At 43.2% G+C, this 13,764-nt stretch overlaps 1 protein-coding gene across 8 annotated transcripts in view; it reads right to left on the minus strand.

Annotated features, from left to right (window-relative positions):
- The window catches only part of PPP2R2C (protein phosphatase 2 regulatory subunit Bgamma), a 202,551-nt gene that overhangs the window by 56,591 nt on the left and 132,196 nt on the right, over positions 1-13,764 (minus strand). The gene's annotated exons all lie outside the window — the stretch shown is intronic.

The raw sequence follows: 13,764 nt of genomic DNA on the forward strand, positions 1-13,764 counted from the left end.
CAAGTGCAAACAGTAACGAGGCAAATTTGTGTTTCCAGCACATCTGCAGCGTGGGGGAGGAGAAGCTCTCTGGAGAGGTTATGCTTCAAGAAGAGCCATCTTGGGTGGCTATAAAGCTTATTTCAGTATTGGCAAAGAACAAAACTGGCCTCCTACTATATGCTCTAGCAAGGACAAATATAACATCAGTTCTCTTGCATGTATTATTTATTCTACAACCTTTCTGGTGATTTTAACATAACCCCCTAGCATGAGTTTTCTCAAATATATATTTGAGTCAAGAGTGCAAAAGCAAAGTACATGCAGCCTGTCCTACCACCGAGGAATGAAGGCGAAACCAGAACTGTTCACTGTGAAGTGCTGGCAAGAGCCCATTCTAACCACTGTTTTCAGAAAATCCTTTCAGCACCGTAAAAATGTGTCATCAGAAGAAAAAAAGAATCTCAGTCTCTCTTTTCTGAATTCTCAGCTGCTTTTCCCTAAGCAATTTCATCAGTTTAAACAAGAAACCTCATCAAAACCTGAGGCCAGTCTTAAGCACATATTACTACACATGAGCATGAGAGGGAGAAAGAGGCTGTAGGAGCTAAAGAACTGGTTCTTCTGTTTGAATGACAGTACATGCTAGAATCATAATCCGCAGTTAATCCTACACTATTAGCATAATTTAAATTAAAATGCCTAGTGCAATAGTAAATTAAGAAACCATCATCTATACAATCACAGGCAAATGCAGGGTATTACCCAGAGATTGCATGTATGAATCCTCTTAATGATCAGTATTCACTCATCAGAAACATGGGCCAGATTTTAGAAGCGTCAGTAGTTAGGAGCTCCCCTTTAGGCATGAAAAGCTGCAGTTCCCAAACATGTTCATCATCCATCAGTTTATAGTGAGAACAATGAAGTGGCAGTGGGCTAAGCTCTTTTGAAAACCTAGCCCCAAATGAGTTCACAAAAATTCAAAGGAATTGAAATAACAAGTGGATGTACCATTTACTTGATACATTTTATGAATTGAAAACATCTGTTCCTATTATTCTTTTAATAAACTAGCAGTTTGGTGTTAGACAGCTTCTGTTGCCAGTAGCTCTCATCAGCAACACAGCCATCCAAAAGCCAGATTCTTACTCAAATATTATAAACTATTTACCATCTAAAAAGGAAAACTTTGCCCCAACCACAGTAAAGGAAAATATCTTTTCATTTTTTAAACAAATCTTCCCCATCAAATTCTTCTAAATCAAACCAGCATTCCTCCTTTATTTCCTCCACTACTCCATATATAAAGGAAGAAAGAGGAACCATAAATGGATATGCTGACTTTGAGAAAAATGGCACAGAGTATTTTGGGTCTGAACCCAAACGTAATGGCATTTGATTTTTATGTGGACTTACACAGACTGCATATTTCATAGGTAATAACTACAAAAGCCTGAGCCTCTCTAAGGTATAGGAAAAGGAGAGAGACTCTGGTTATGTTTTATGATGCTCTGGGGCTTGGGATGGGTGGAGTTTGACCTCAAAAAAAAAGGTTTTTTTTTTTAAACCTAAAAATCTAATCAACTTTTCTGGCATGTGAGGTTCATTCATACTGCTTCCAGCGGAAGAATACTTCTTGGCTATTTTCCCCTTAACCTGAAGAGTTTGTACAGATAGGAGGTGTGGTCATCTGCTTATAAAATGATACATGCATGATTTTACTCATTCAAAGCTGTATTTCACCCCAATCACACAGGCACAACTGCAGAAGCCTCATACTGACACTCCTTTTAAACTGAGCCTTATCTTAAGCATGCAATGGGCAAGAAGGGTAAATGCAGAGGGAGGAATGTAATATTTAAATATGTGTGTATGCATGTGTATGAGTCATGTACCTAAGACTTTCCGAACAGGTCACAAAAGAGTTAAGATGAAGTAACTGCAAAAGGATGAATGGCATTTGAACTTATATGTGTGAATACACTTGCTCTTGGCCTGGAATACCTCCACAACATCACAAAATTCTCTTCAGTGACAGTGGTCATAAAACATACTGCACTTTACAGAGGGCACCAGTCAATGCCCAGTAAAGTCCACAGCAGTATTTGCACAGCCTTCAATAATAACTGAGCCAGATTGAAATAAAACAGCTCTGCATTTTCTTACTATATCGCATTTGTCCTCAGTTAAATGATTATTGTTTAAAGAAAAGGACTGTGGCCAGTGTGTAACAATGTTGTTCTGAGGCAAAATTCTGACCCCCTCCCAAGGTGTTTCTTCCAGATACATCTCTCCTACCTATTAGAAAAACTAATCCTGAGCTGGAAACTACCTATCATTTTCAAATTAACTTGGTCTGAAAAAGAGCAGATCCGATATTATGACCTTAGAGGCTATGTAGCTTGTTGGTAAAAAATTATCCTTGAATTGGAAGATCAGTTTTATTGATCCTGTCAATAACAGCTGAAAACAACAGCTATCTGTCCCCTGAGCACACACCACCACCCACCACCCCCAAACGTATCCAGCGTATCTGTTCAGCAGGTGAAAATCAGTCATGCTGTTTTCTTACAGAGGATTAGCCAGGCTGGATCCTCCTAAAATAGAGGAGGTAAGGACAGAATCAATCAACAAAGCTCTTCATACTCTGCTGCAGGACATTCCCCATAGTACTTATTAATGCTATAGCAACATCAGCCACTGCTGTCCCAATCCTACAGACTCTCCCACTCCAGAATGGCCCCTGAGCACACAGAGCAATTAATTCAGAGATTTCACCCTCTCCAGGATATATAAATGCACCACAATGGAAAAGCTGATGAATTTGCATGTACAGTAAGCCCTTGGCAAGGGATGGCGGAGATGAAAGACTCCTTCCAGCCTTCTCCTACACTACACCTTCCATATCTCTGCCTTTCCACTAACGATTAGGATTATCACAGACAGAGATAATTTACCTATTAAGAATAATTATGAGTAACCTCATTGCCAAACGCTTATAATCAAACTGTAAATCCCATCTTTTCTCCAACATTAATATTCCTACTCCACTTGTAAATTTTTCATTTTGTCTATGCAGAAATGTATATAAATTTGGATTTAAAAGTCAAGATAATCAGTATTTTCCCTCAATATACACATGCTGACTGAGAAAAGCAAACCCAAAACTTTCAAAAGACGAAAATACAGGCATAAACACCTGATTATCTGGTCCACATCCAGCCACAGCAAATTGTTCCAGTACGTACAATGCACTACAGACTTGAATCCTGAGACTTATTTTACATATTCACAGAAAGATATCCCTTACTCTACACAGGAAGATATCACACTACTTTACAGCTTAAACTGTCAAGAAGCTTTTCCTGATCCAGCCTGAAGTATTTAATTCACTGACTCCTAGTCACCCTTGCCCTTTCATACCTCACTAATTCCTCTGCAGCTTCACAATTTACACTCCTTAAATGTTCTTAATGGCTATGCTGTTAAAGGCTGCTGCCTAGGTAGATATATTCCGTTTTTGTGATAGATCTAAGTCCATCACTGTACATCTGGGCACATCAAGATAATTCAAGCTGATTGTACTGTCCTTTCCACAACTTCATGAGTGTTCCAGCAAGGATGCAGGCAAACAAACCCTACAGCAGCCCTCCCTCAGGCTGAGTGCAGGGATGAAACAGAGCCCAGGTTAATTTTGGCCTTATTTCACACCATTACATACTTTTCTATGTTCACCTTCTAGTCTTTTACAGCTTAATTTAAAGGAATAAGCTATTAAAAACCATACAGAACACAAACAGGTCCAAATACCTCTACAGTAAATTAGAAAAGCCTTATCTATATAATCAATCTTCCCATCATTTTGGGGCACTCCAGCATAACGGCATGCAATTTTCCACCTAATATGCACTCAGTGAAGCTAAGTCTGAACACACTTACACATCTTCATATAGTCTTTTGATCAGAAACTTCAAGCAACTCTGTGGAAAGTTCAACTGTAATTTTCATGTGTTATTTTTACTAAGAATTTCTACCTTTCTGGAACCTTTCATCTGAAGACCCTAGTATATTTTGTTTTGCTTCAGAAGATCAGAAAAGCAAATAAAGTTTTGTAATTATTTCGTCCAGCACAGAAATGCAACTTTTTGAACAGCACAGCAAGTTTTCGCGGGCAAACATCATGCAACAGTACAGGGAAAAAAAGATCAGAGAATATGATATTCAACTGAATTCCAGGGTAATCCTGATAGAGAATTAAAGGACTTGGAATGGACCAGAACACTGGAATTAACAACAGTAGTCTTCTCTAAAAAAAGCTGTGAAATCCTACCAGTCAGAACAGGTCAGAACTTCTCATTAATATCACACCCACCATAGTCAGCACAGCAACACTGCCAGCCTGAACTGACTGAATCAGCATCTGGGTCAGGTTTTTGTTGTGTGTGTTCCCAGTGGCTAGCAGGCAATCTTGTAGTCTACGTTATTTCAACCAAGTTCTGACCTGGCCTAACCTTGGTTTGTGAAATCCAATAAGATCACAGCACAATCTGGCATGGCTGCAAGCAATGTTCAGTCATACTGATACAGAAGTCCCTGAGGAGCACAATCTGGAAGAAACAACAAAGAAGCCTGCAACAAAGAGAACCATAAAACAAAAGGACAAATGGCAAATAAAAGAGGAGCAGCATTACAGTATCTGGAATAAAGGGAAGGCCAATACAAAGAGCCGTGCTGTCAGAATTTAGTCTAGACTAAGTGTTAGGGACCGAGTCCGGAGAGCTGGCCGGATAAACGACACTTACACCGATAACATTAAGCATCGTTCTCCCTTTATTGTTCAACTATGCGAGCTTTTATCTACTTTTGCAAAGATTCACGCCCAGTCCCTCTAGACAGCCTCCAATCAGTGGGGGAGCCGACCAGTGCATAACTTTGCCAAGGACTTTCAGGGCTGCCTGCAGCCAGGTGTTTTCCGGGCCTGCCTGCAGCCAGGGGCCTGTTCAGGGGCTTTTCCTCAGCAACCCTGGGTTATCCAATCTTTCCAGGGGTATCATATGCCCCTGTTCCATAAGGAATCCCTCTACACATCCCCGTTTTCTTTTTGGGCAACCCAGGTCTGGTCAATGATCTTTCGCAGCCCTGCTTTGACGCAGGAAAAAATGCACCCAAATACTATTAAGCCTATTATAACTACAAATAGCTATCGGCAGCCTTCTACTACCAAGGTACACAGCCATCTGGTGATACCCAGACCCTTAAGCCAATCTCCAATAGGGTCGCCCGTCTCCCGAAGGTTGTACAGGCCCCTCTGGAGGTCAGAGAGGTGCTTGTGAATTAAGACAGAGTGGTCAGAAAGATCCATACAGCACATACCCTGGAACTCTTCACAGCCGTGGCCGTGGGCTAATAGTAGAAAATCAGTGGCTGCCCTATTTTGTAATACCACATGCCTAATGCTAGTAACATCTGTGCTTAGCTCGTCAAGCATCTGTGAAGTTATGTTTAGTTCGTCCCTCTTTGCCGCACCAGAAACAGGCTGCTCCGCCCATCTGGGGACCAGGAGGTGGGCCAGAGGCCCTTGCCCCCTTTTTTCTTTGCACCCCTCCCATCAGTGCTGCGGCGATGACTTGTCCCTGCTTTTGCAGGACATTTTGCAGCGTTGCGGTAAAGGCAGCTGTTTGAGATGACTGCTCCGCACGGCTAGCATGCATAAGCATCTCGTCTACTCCTGCTCCCTGAGGCAGCGTGGCAAGAATCATCTTAGTTTGCCTATTAGCATTTTCAATGGCAAGGGTCTGGAACATTTGTTCCTGGAGCTCTTCGGAGAGCTCAGTTACGTCCTTCAAGGCTGCTGACAGACGGTCAATGAACTGACCATATGGCTCCAACAGCCCCTGTCGGACTGCCGCATACAGAGGAGACTTCTTCTTTTCGGGTACTGACAATAAGGCTCTGTGGGCAAGAGTCTGCAACAACTGATGAATGATTGTGGGCATGGTCAGCTGCGTCACCGTCGCTCCATAAGCCCCGCTCCCAGTTAGCATGTCAGCTTGGAGTGCATACAGTGGGTCTTGCGTATCACCTTGGTGTTTGCTAGCTTCTTCTTGTGCTAGCCGCTTCCACGTTCACTCCCAGAGCAGGAACTGTGAAGGGGTCAACAACAACTGTGCGATGCTGATGCAATCATTAGGACACAGGACATCTGCTGTAAAGATAAACTGCAAGATGCAACGTGTAGCTTCGGACCGGAGGCCGTGCATGGTGACCGTTTGCTTCACTTGCTGCAAGATCTTCCAGTCATGGGGCTCCCACCTTGCAGTGCCCCCCTGTATCAGTACAGGGCACGCTAAGGCATCTACGGCTTGCCAACCTCCTTCAATGATAGCGTTACGGACAACTCTGTTCCATCTCCTTCACAATGGATCAGTCCTCGCCATCGTGGCTGATGGAGGCAATGGCTGCACATCCTCTTGCTGGGAGGGAAGGGCCGTAGGCCCTGTGCCCGGTTCTCCCAACGGGAACGGAGGAATTCTGGCGGCTGTCTTGACCGGTGGGTCCACGGGATGCCACGGTGCTGATAGTGTGGTTTTGCGAGCCTTGGACTCCAGTGTGTCCTAATGTGTAGACAATTCAGCGAGCTTCTTCATTACTTCATGCATCATCTCTTGGGGCTTCTCCTCCTCTTGGGGCTGACCCCCGGCAGCCCTGACTGACTCTGCCTCTGCAGGTGACAAAGCCGTAGATGCTGCTTTGCAGTCGGACGATGATCCACTGTCCAGCAGAGCGGGGTAGCGCGCTGCTGTTTTCGGCCGGAAGCTAGGACCGCTTGCTTCTCTGCTCGCCTGTGCCCCACTCCCCAGAGTCGGGAGGCTCCGCTTCCGCCTTCGCTTCCAGTTCTCCCTCAGGCTTCTGTGGGGTAACTTCCTTCCCCGCCGGGTCCAGCAGCTCCCGCAGCAAGCATACAGGTGCTGATGTCCCCTTCATCGGTCGACCCGCGGTCAGCCTGAAGAGTTGCACAACCCTGGACTCTGCCCTGGCCTCCGGCCGCCGCTCCGTGAGACTCCCCTCTCTTTCTTTTCCGGGGCCACCACCCACCAGGGCTTCCATGGCTGCCGCGGCCACCTTCCTCTCTGCTTTCATTTCTGCGAGGGTATTAGTCACAGCTCTCCATGTTAATCCGAGAGCTTTAGCTTCTTTACCTTCCTTTCCACCCTCAATCGTGGACTGCCACAGTCTGTTTCCAACTTCCCACCACTCTTCGATCAAAAACAAAAGCGAAGTGCATTTCAAAAACCCTTGTTCCTGGGCCCATATTATTAGGGCATGGAGATCTCCATCTTTTACAGTCTTGCCTCTCTTAGGCTGGCTAGGAGACGAGTGGCAGCCTCGTACTCCATAGCTGTCTTACCTGCGGGGCTTGCTCGGGCGCGCAAGCTCCGGTCTCCAGCACCACTCAGCTTTTTGCCAGGACACTCCCGCTCCAGCTCTCCAGGCTCCCCACCATCAGTGTGATGATTCAGAGTCTTGCCATGTTTAGGCGAACCGCATTTAAGCGAAACAAACTGCATTTAAGCGAGTAAGATCACTCGAGTCCCTGCTCGGGAGCCAGGCATTAGGGACCGAGTCCGGAGAGCTGGCCGGATAAACGACACTTACACCGATAACATTAAGCATCGTTCTCCCTTTATTGTTCAACTATGTGAGCTTTTATCTGCTTTTGCAAAGATTCACACCCAGTCCCTCTAGACGGCCTCCAATCAGCGGGGGAGCCAACCAGTGCATAACTTGCCAAGGACTCTCAGGGCCTCCTGCAGCCACGTGTTTTCCGGGCCTGCCTGCAGCCAGGGGCCTGTTCAGGGGCTTTTCCTCAGCAACCCTGGGTTGTCCAATCTTTCCAGGGGTATCATATGCCCCTGTTCCATAAGGAATCCCTCTACAACTAAGAAAGAAAAAAAGTAGGGAAAGAAAAAAATAAATGGAAAGAAAAAGCTTACTAACTTTTTTAAAGCTGAAGTTTCCAAGATTTCCTCAAACAGCTAGAAAATAAAGTATGCAAAACCTCAAAAGTATGAAGGTCAGATGAGTCCTTTTCTGAAATTGCTGGCAGAGAGATCCTTGACAACTGAAAAAATTCCTGCTTGAAGTAGCAGTCTCTGCAAAGTGCATTCACTGTGGGCCACAGCAGTGTTATTCACCATCTTGGATCCAGGGATCGTAGGACATCAGAAAGCATCCTCAAAATTCAAGTAAGCACAGTGCAAACTCTCCCACATCACACCATCCACCTTGGCTGGGTCAGATACTTAACACTGAGAACCAACACACCAGAAAGCCAACTCTACTCTTGACAAGACAGACAAGACACAGCATCATAGAATCACAGTCATCAAGGTTGGAAGAGACCTTTAAGATCATCAAGTCTAACCATTAACCCAGCATTAAAACTGTAACCCCTAAACCACATCATCCAGATAGAAGTTCCTTGACCTACACACTAACTGCCTGATCTCTTCTCCAAGGCACCAAAACAACACAGGTTATGAGCACCAGCTGGGTGGCCAGATGAGGACAAATGGGAAAAAGGAAAGCACAAGAATGCAGGAGATGGAAAGAGAAGGAGAGAGCATGCAAACATTAAAAAGAGCATGAAGAAGGGTGCGAAAGAGCACACCTGAGAAACTACATGCACACATGAGAGCTTAAAAAAGCATGAAAGAGTACAAGGAAATGCTACAACAGAAAAGTAGTTTGAAAATAAGGATCTCTCTGCCCCTTTGCCCCTAGGATTATTTGTAACCCTGGTAAATCTTTAACTTTGTTTTTCTTCCTCATTTATTATGGCTTAAAGTCTGATGAGTTTGTGCTCGCTCCATGTTAGATGTGGGGACAATGCAAAACACAACAGGAAGCTGATTTTGGCTAAGGCAAGCCTTGAACACAGATGCTGCTAACAGCAGCAACAGTGGAAAAGCTTCAGGAATCACTGAAAGAAGGTGATCAGTTCAAAAGAAATCCAGAGATTGGTGTCCACTACACTTCACGTAGTTATTTTGTTAACTGGCACGTTGCCTAGCCTCTCTGCTAACACAGGCAAATATATCAAGGGCAAAAACCAAGCAGCCCCATTTAATCTTGTCATGCAAGAACAAGGTTTATCAGGCTAAATATCACCTTTCTTCCTGAGTACAACCTCTTCCTGACATGAAATCCAAAACCACACAGTCAAATGCTGAACACGTCTTGAAAGACTCCTTGAAACATAACCCATTCAGCTAGGGATGGTAGTACGTAAAAGTCAAAAAACTCCAAAGAATGGAAGCAACAAATTTTTCTTACTTCAAATCCTGGCAAGCAATCTTTCCCTTTTCTTCACCTTTAATTTCCAACTTTGGGATTTTAGAAATGCTACACAAACACACCTTGGTGGCCTGCATCAGGCCTAGGTGACCATGAGACCACCATGAGACTGCTGAGTTTCACAAGTCCATTCATCCCCATCCTCAGGGACCAAGGAAACACCTTCCCATGCAGAACATCTGAACATATGTTCAATGCTCACTCAAAGAGAAAACTTACTTGAAACAGAATCTAGAAAAACCAAACCCAAAGTCTTTACCCCCTCCATGAGTACTTATAACCACTGCGATTTATTCTTTCCAGCCTGGAGATTTAATAGAGTTGGGTTTTTCCTCCACTTTTTTTGCATGTGTTTATTTTAAGGGCTTAGAAAAATTTTCAACAGCTTTTTAATCACATGCTAATTTCTAGCTGTATTTCTCAAATTAGAAAAATCAACTATTAGAACACAGTGTGGAAAAGAACTGCTTACAGGACAAATATGTAAAATAGATTATCTGGGTTCAGTGTTCTGTGCTAAAAACAGCACTTTATACTGAATGCAAGTCACTGAGATTCAGTGTTTTGTAAACTGACCCTCCCACATATGTATTCCTCATTTAAAAGCTCAAAGCCCTTATTTCAGAGGTTCTGGCACCCATCTCCCACCTGCAGAGTACAAGGCCTCCAGGAAAAGAGGCCCAAGAGACTTGACCTTCTGTCCACTGAGGTAAATGCAAAGTTTCCCACCACTTAAATAGTAAACAAGGTCAAGGAGCATTTGTCAGATGTAGCGTAGCTGAAAATTAGGACACATTTCTCAAAAAATTGGCTACAGTTTAGGTGCACTTCAGTGTCTTCATGTTCAAGGTGACCTGCTTAGACCAGCAAGGTTGCAAAGGCAGAATGGCTAATTAACATTATGAATATCATCCTTGCTGAAGTCACCAAGTGCACTGCTTTGTGCCTTCTTAATCTGAAACATGCAGTGGAATGATAAAAAGCTTCCCACGAATCCTTTTAATACCAGTTTAGGGCTCCCCGATGGTGGCACTGCACCCCCGTAGTACCCGAGCAGCTTCTCTGAGCTGTGAGCCCGCAGCCCTCCCTGAGCACTAACAGGCAATGCAGGGGCTGCTCCAGCCCTGCTTCCAGCAGGTACCTCAGCCACTGGGGATGGTCAAAGACAGGAAGCTTGGAAAACAATGATCCCTCCACCCTGTTCAGCCTGAACAAGATGAAAAAAAAGGCTAGAAAGCCTTTCAGTACATCCAAGACATTTGGTAACACTGCCTGTATCTATTCTTACAAGCAGTGCTTAGAACTAAGAAAAGACTGCAGATCAATATCTATTTTAGCATAAAGATATGCACAGAAAGCTTCTAAATTTCACATTTCCTCAAATCTTCTTCACAGCTTACACTGTGTAACACATGCTAGTCATTTACTCTTCTGAGATTTTGGGGCGGCAGGGAAAAAAAAAAGGAAAAACAAAAAATGCAGCCAGATCTTTCTTTCTTTGCTGACAGATGAGACCCTCATCTAAGCTAAGGACTCAGAAACAGGCTTGTAACATTCCACTTGATAAACATGAGCACATTTAGAAAATGTGCCAGTCCACTCCTCTTACCAACCCATGCTGAAGGACAAAAGAGAAAAAATTGCCATGGGCATCACATCATGCATTTACAATTTCCAGAGAGGGGTTTAAACTGGTACCCACAGAAGGAAGCCTGCCTGAGCTGGGAGCTGCTGCTCAGCTCCATGTTACTTCCCACCGAGGAGCTGCACAGCCTGGCTGTCAGCTACAGACAGATTAGAAATGGTGCTGCCAAGTGTTAAAAATGCTAGGCAACCGGGTTATTGAGAGCACAGAAAGACCTTGAACCTCGCCCTTCATTTTGGAGCAAATATAAGCCAAATATGGAAAGTGCACAAATTATTAATATACACCAATTTTACTTTTATTGTCAGAAGTGATTATGCTTGTGCACAATAATTACAATGATTTACAATAAGAAAATATCAAGTTTTGTTAAAAGCCTATTATAAAACAAGGACAAAAAAATCCCACCCATATTTAGAATTTTAAAGGAAAATCATTAATTTAAAATATATCAAAGTCTAATGAAAAATCATCCAAAATTTAAAATACAATCCTCAATAACCAGATTCAATATGAATGTTATTTCCATATATTACATACAAACTTCAATAGAATTTCACTGCCAGCTGGTTCTGAACTTTCCCACCCCCCCTCCTTAACTGAGCAATTAAATTCCAGAAGCAAAGCTCTCAGTAATTCTGTCACAGCAGTTCTCATGTTCAAAGCACTTTCCAGGCATTAAACTCCACAGCAACCCAAGGAAGTCAGCAAAGAAATGTCAGCATTCCCATTTTACACAAAGGAAAAAAATGAAACAGATCCTCCAGAGTTTTTATCCAAGATCAGAGAAGCAGTTTTGATTATACACATACTAAGGGACACATAATCCATCCTGTGGTTTAGCAAAACATTTCTATTTAATAAAGCTCTTAATCACTTGTCTAGAGACTTAAATGTTCCTACATTCAGCTCAATGAGTATGCATGTTGCTAAATGAATATACTGATGGAGTCCCAACAAACAAAGCCTCACAACAGCATGCACTCACGGAGAAAAAGCCCAGTGAACAGGCTTTTGGGTGAAGCTAGGGGGATATAATCTTAAAAATCAAGAAGGGGTGGAGCTAGAAGCTGGGCTAGAGCCAGTCTTTAAACACAGAGTGATGACAAGGCAGGCAGAGACACACCAGCCCTATCTGCGCTAGCAAATGAAGAGCTCCAGAATGTTCTTGGGTTTTGCAGTGCTATGATTCACGCTGTTAAAGTGATAAAGAGAGGACCTTGAGAGGCTTTTGGCTGTTATAAATTGCTCTCCCCCAAACACCATTCTGGCATGGCTCAGAGGCTACAAGGCAGGGCCACTTCTCAACAGGCAGCACACAGATGGCCACCATGGTTTGGAAGCTGCAGAATATCACCCTCATGGGCATGAGCCTCTCTGTGCCAGCTGGTCCCAGTGCTACCAAACATCCAGTTTGCCCAGGCAGATGTACTTAGGGAGTGCAGCTCAAAGGAATCAGTGTGGCACACACGTAGTAACATTCACACTCAGCTATGCCAGATTATATTAGGGTTTCCTACTGCAACTAGCAGAGGCTGGGGTTTCCCAGCATACAAGAGGCTTTGGAGCCTGTCGAACTAGCACAAGGAAAACAAACTGTGTTTGCTTTTCTCAGTCGTAACCCAAGAGGGTGGATGGCAGTGTTTAAATCTTCTCATCAGAGACTCTGACTACAGGACCCAAATAAACTATATTCAAATACCGTGAGTAACATACAGCTCTAACTCATCCTTCACTAGACGTCTCCTCTGTGATTCCCAGCAGTGGACCAGCAAGCTAAGGTCACACACAGGGCTTGCTGCCTGTCATGGGAGCTCCATGCCAAGCCATGTAGATATTCATCTAACATTAGCATCTGTTTGCTTGGCAGGCTCCAAAGGCAATTCAGCTGACAACTCTGAATTTGCCTCTGGGTCTGTCACAAGATCATATAACTCTGGGACTTCTGGGAATACCTAATATTTCTTTGATGAAGATCATGCACATCATAATATATTAGCTCCATGCTAAGCATCCCTTGAAATCAGTGTTTGTGACCTCTCAAAATTATTCAGATAGTGTGGCCAGTTTAAGTGTATAAACTAAAGCCAAGTTCAAAGATTGTGCAAGCAGCTCTTGCTTGCATCAAGATCTCTTCAGCAAATTTACATAATGATCCCAAGAAGATAAAAATTAGATTTTTCAGTGTTAATATGGGTTGCTGTTACTGATGGAACACCAAAGGCTGCTCCCAAGCTTGTCTAAAACGATCAGGAAAACTGTATCAGCTTTACTATCACCGTACTGCTTTAAGGTTGATATGCATGTGAAAATGATACTAAAAAAATGGCTTGCACAACTTTATATTGGTCTAAAAGCTCATTTCCTAAGATTCAGTTCATAAAGGGCAAAAGTCTTTAGTTTCTACCTATATACACATACATACATATATATACACACATATATAAAAATACACACACATACATGTATGTACCAACTGAATAAATGTGAGGAAAATGAGATTACTCATGTGCTTAAAATGAAGAGCATACTAAATCACTCTATTATGTCAGGAAACAGATGAACTCCTGGCCCTGAAACATTGAATTCTAGATAGCTGGAGTGTGAAAAACCCAATGTTAAATTTGCCCTCAAGTTTAAATGCATCGTATTTCTATAATTACTCATTAAAAAAAATTACTTAAAGAGCAGAAGACATTAAAAATCAATGCACCTTTCCCCAGTCTGTGTCTGATAAAGAAACTTCAAACACTGTTAACAGCCTCAGGAAATAAACATCT

The sequence above is a fragment of the Corvus cornix genome, chromosome 4 (genome assembly GCF_000738735.6).
Source record: "Corvus cornix cornix isolate S_Up_H32 chromosome 4, ASM73873v5, whole genome shotgun sequence".
Classification (NCBI taxonomy): domain Eukaryota; kingdom Metazoa; phylum Chordata; class Aves; order Passeriformes; family Corvidae; genus Corvus; species Corvus cornix.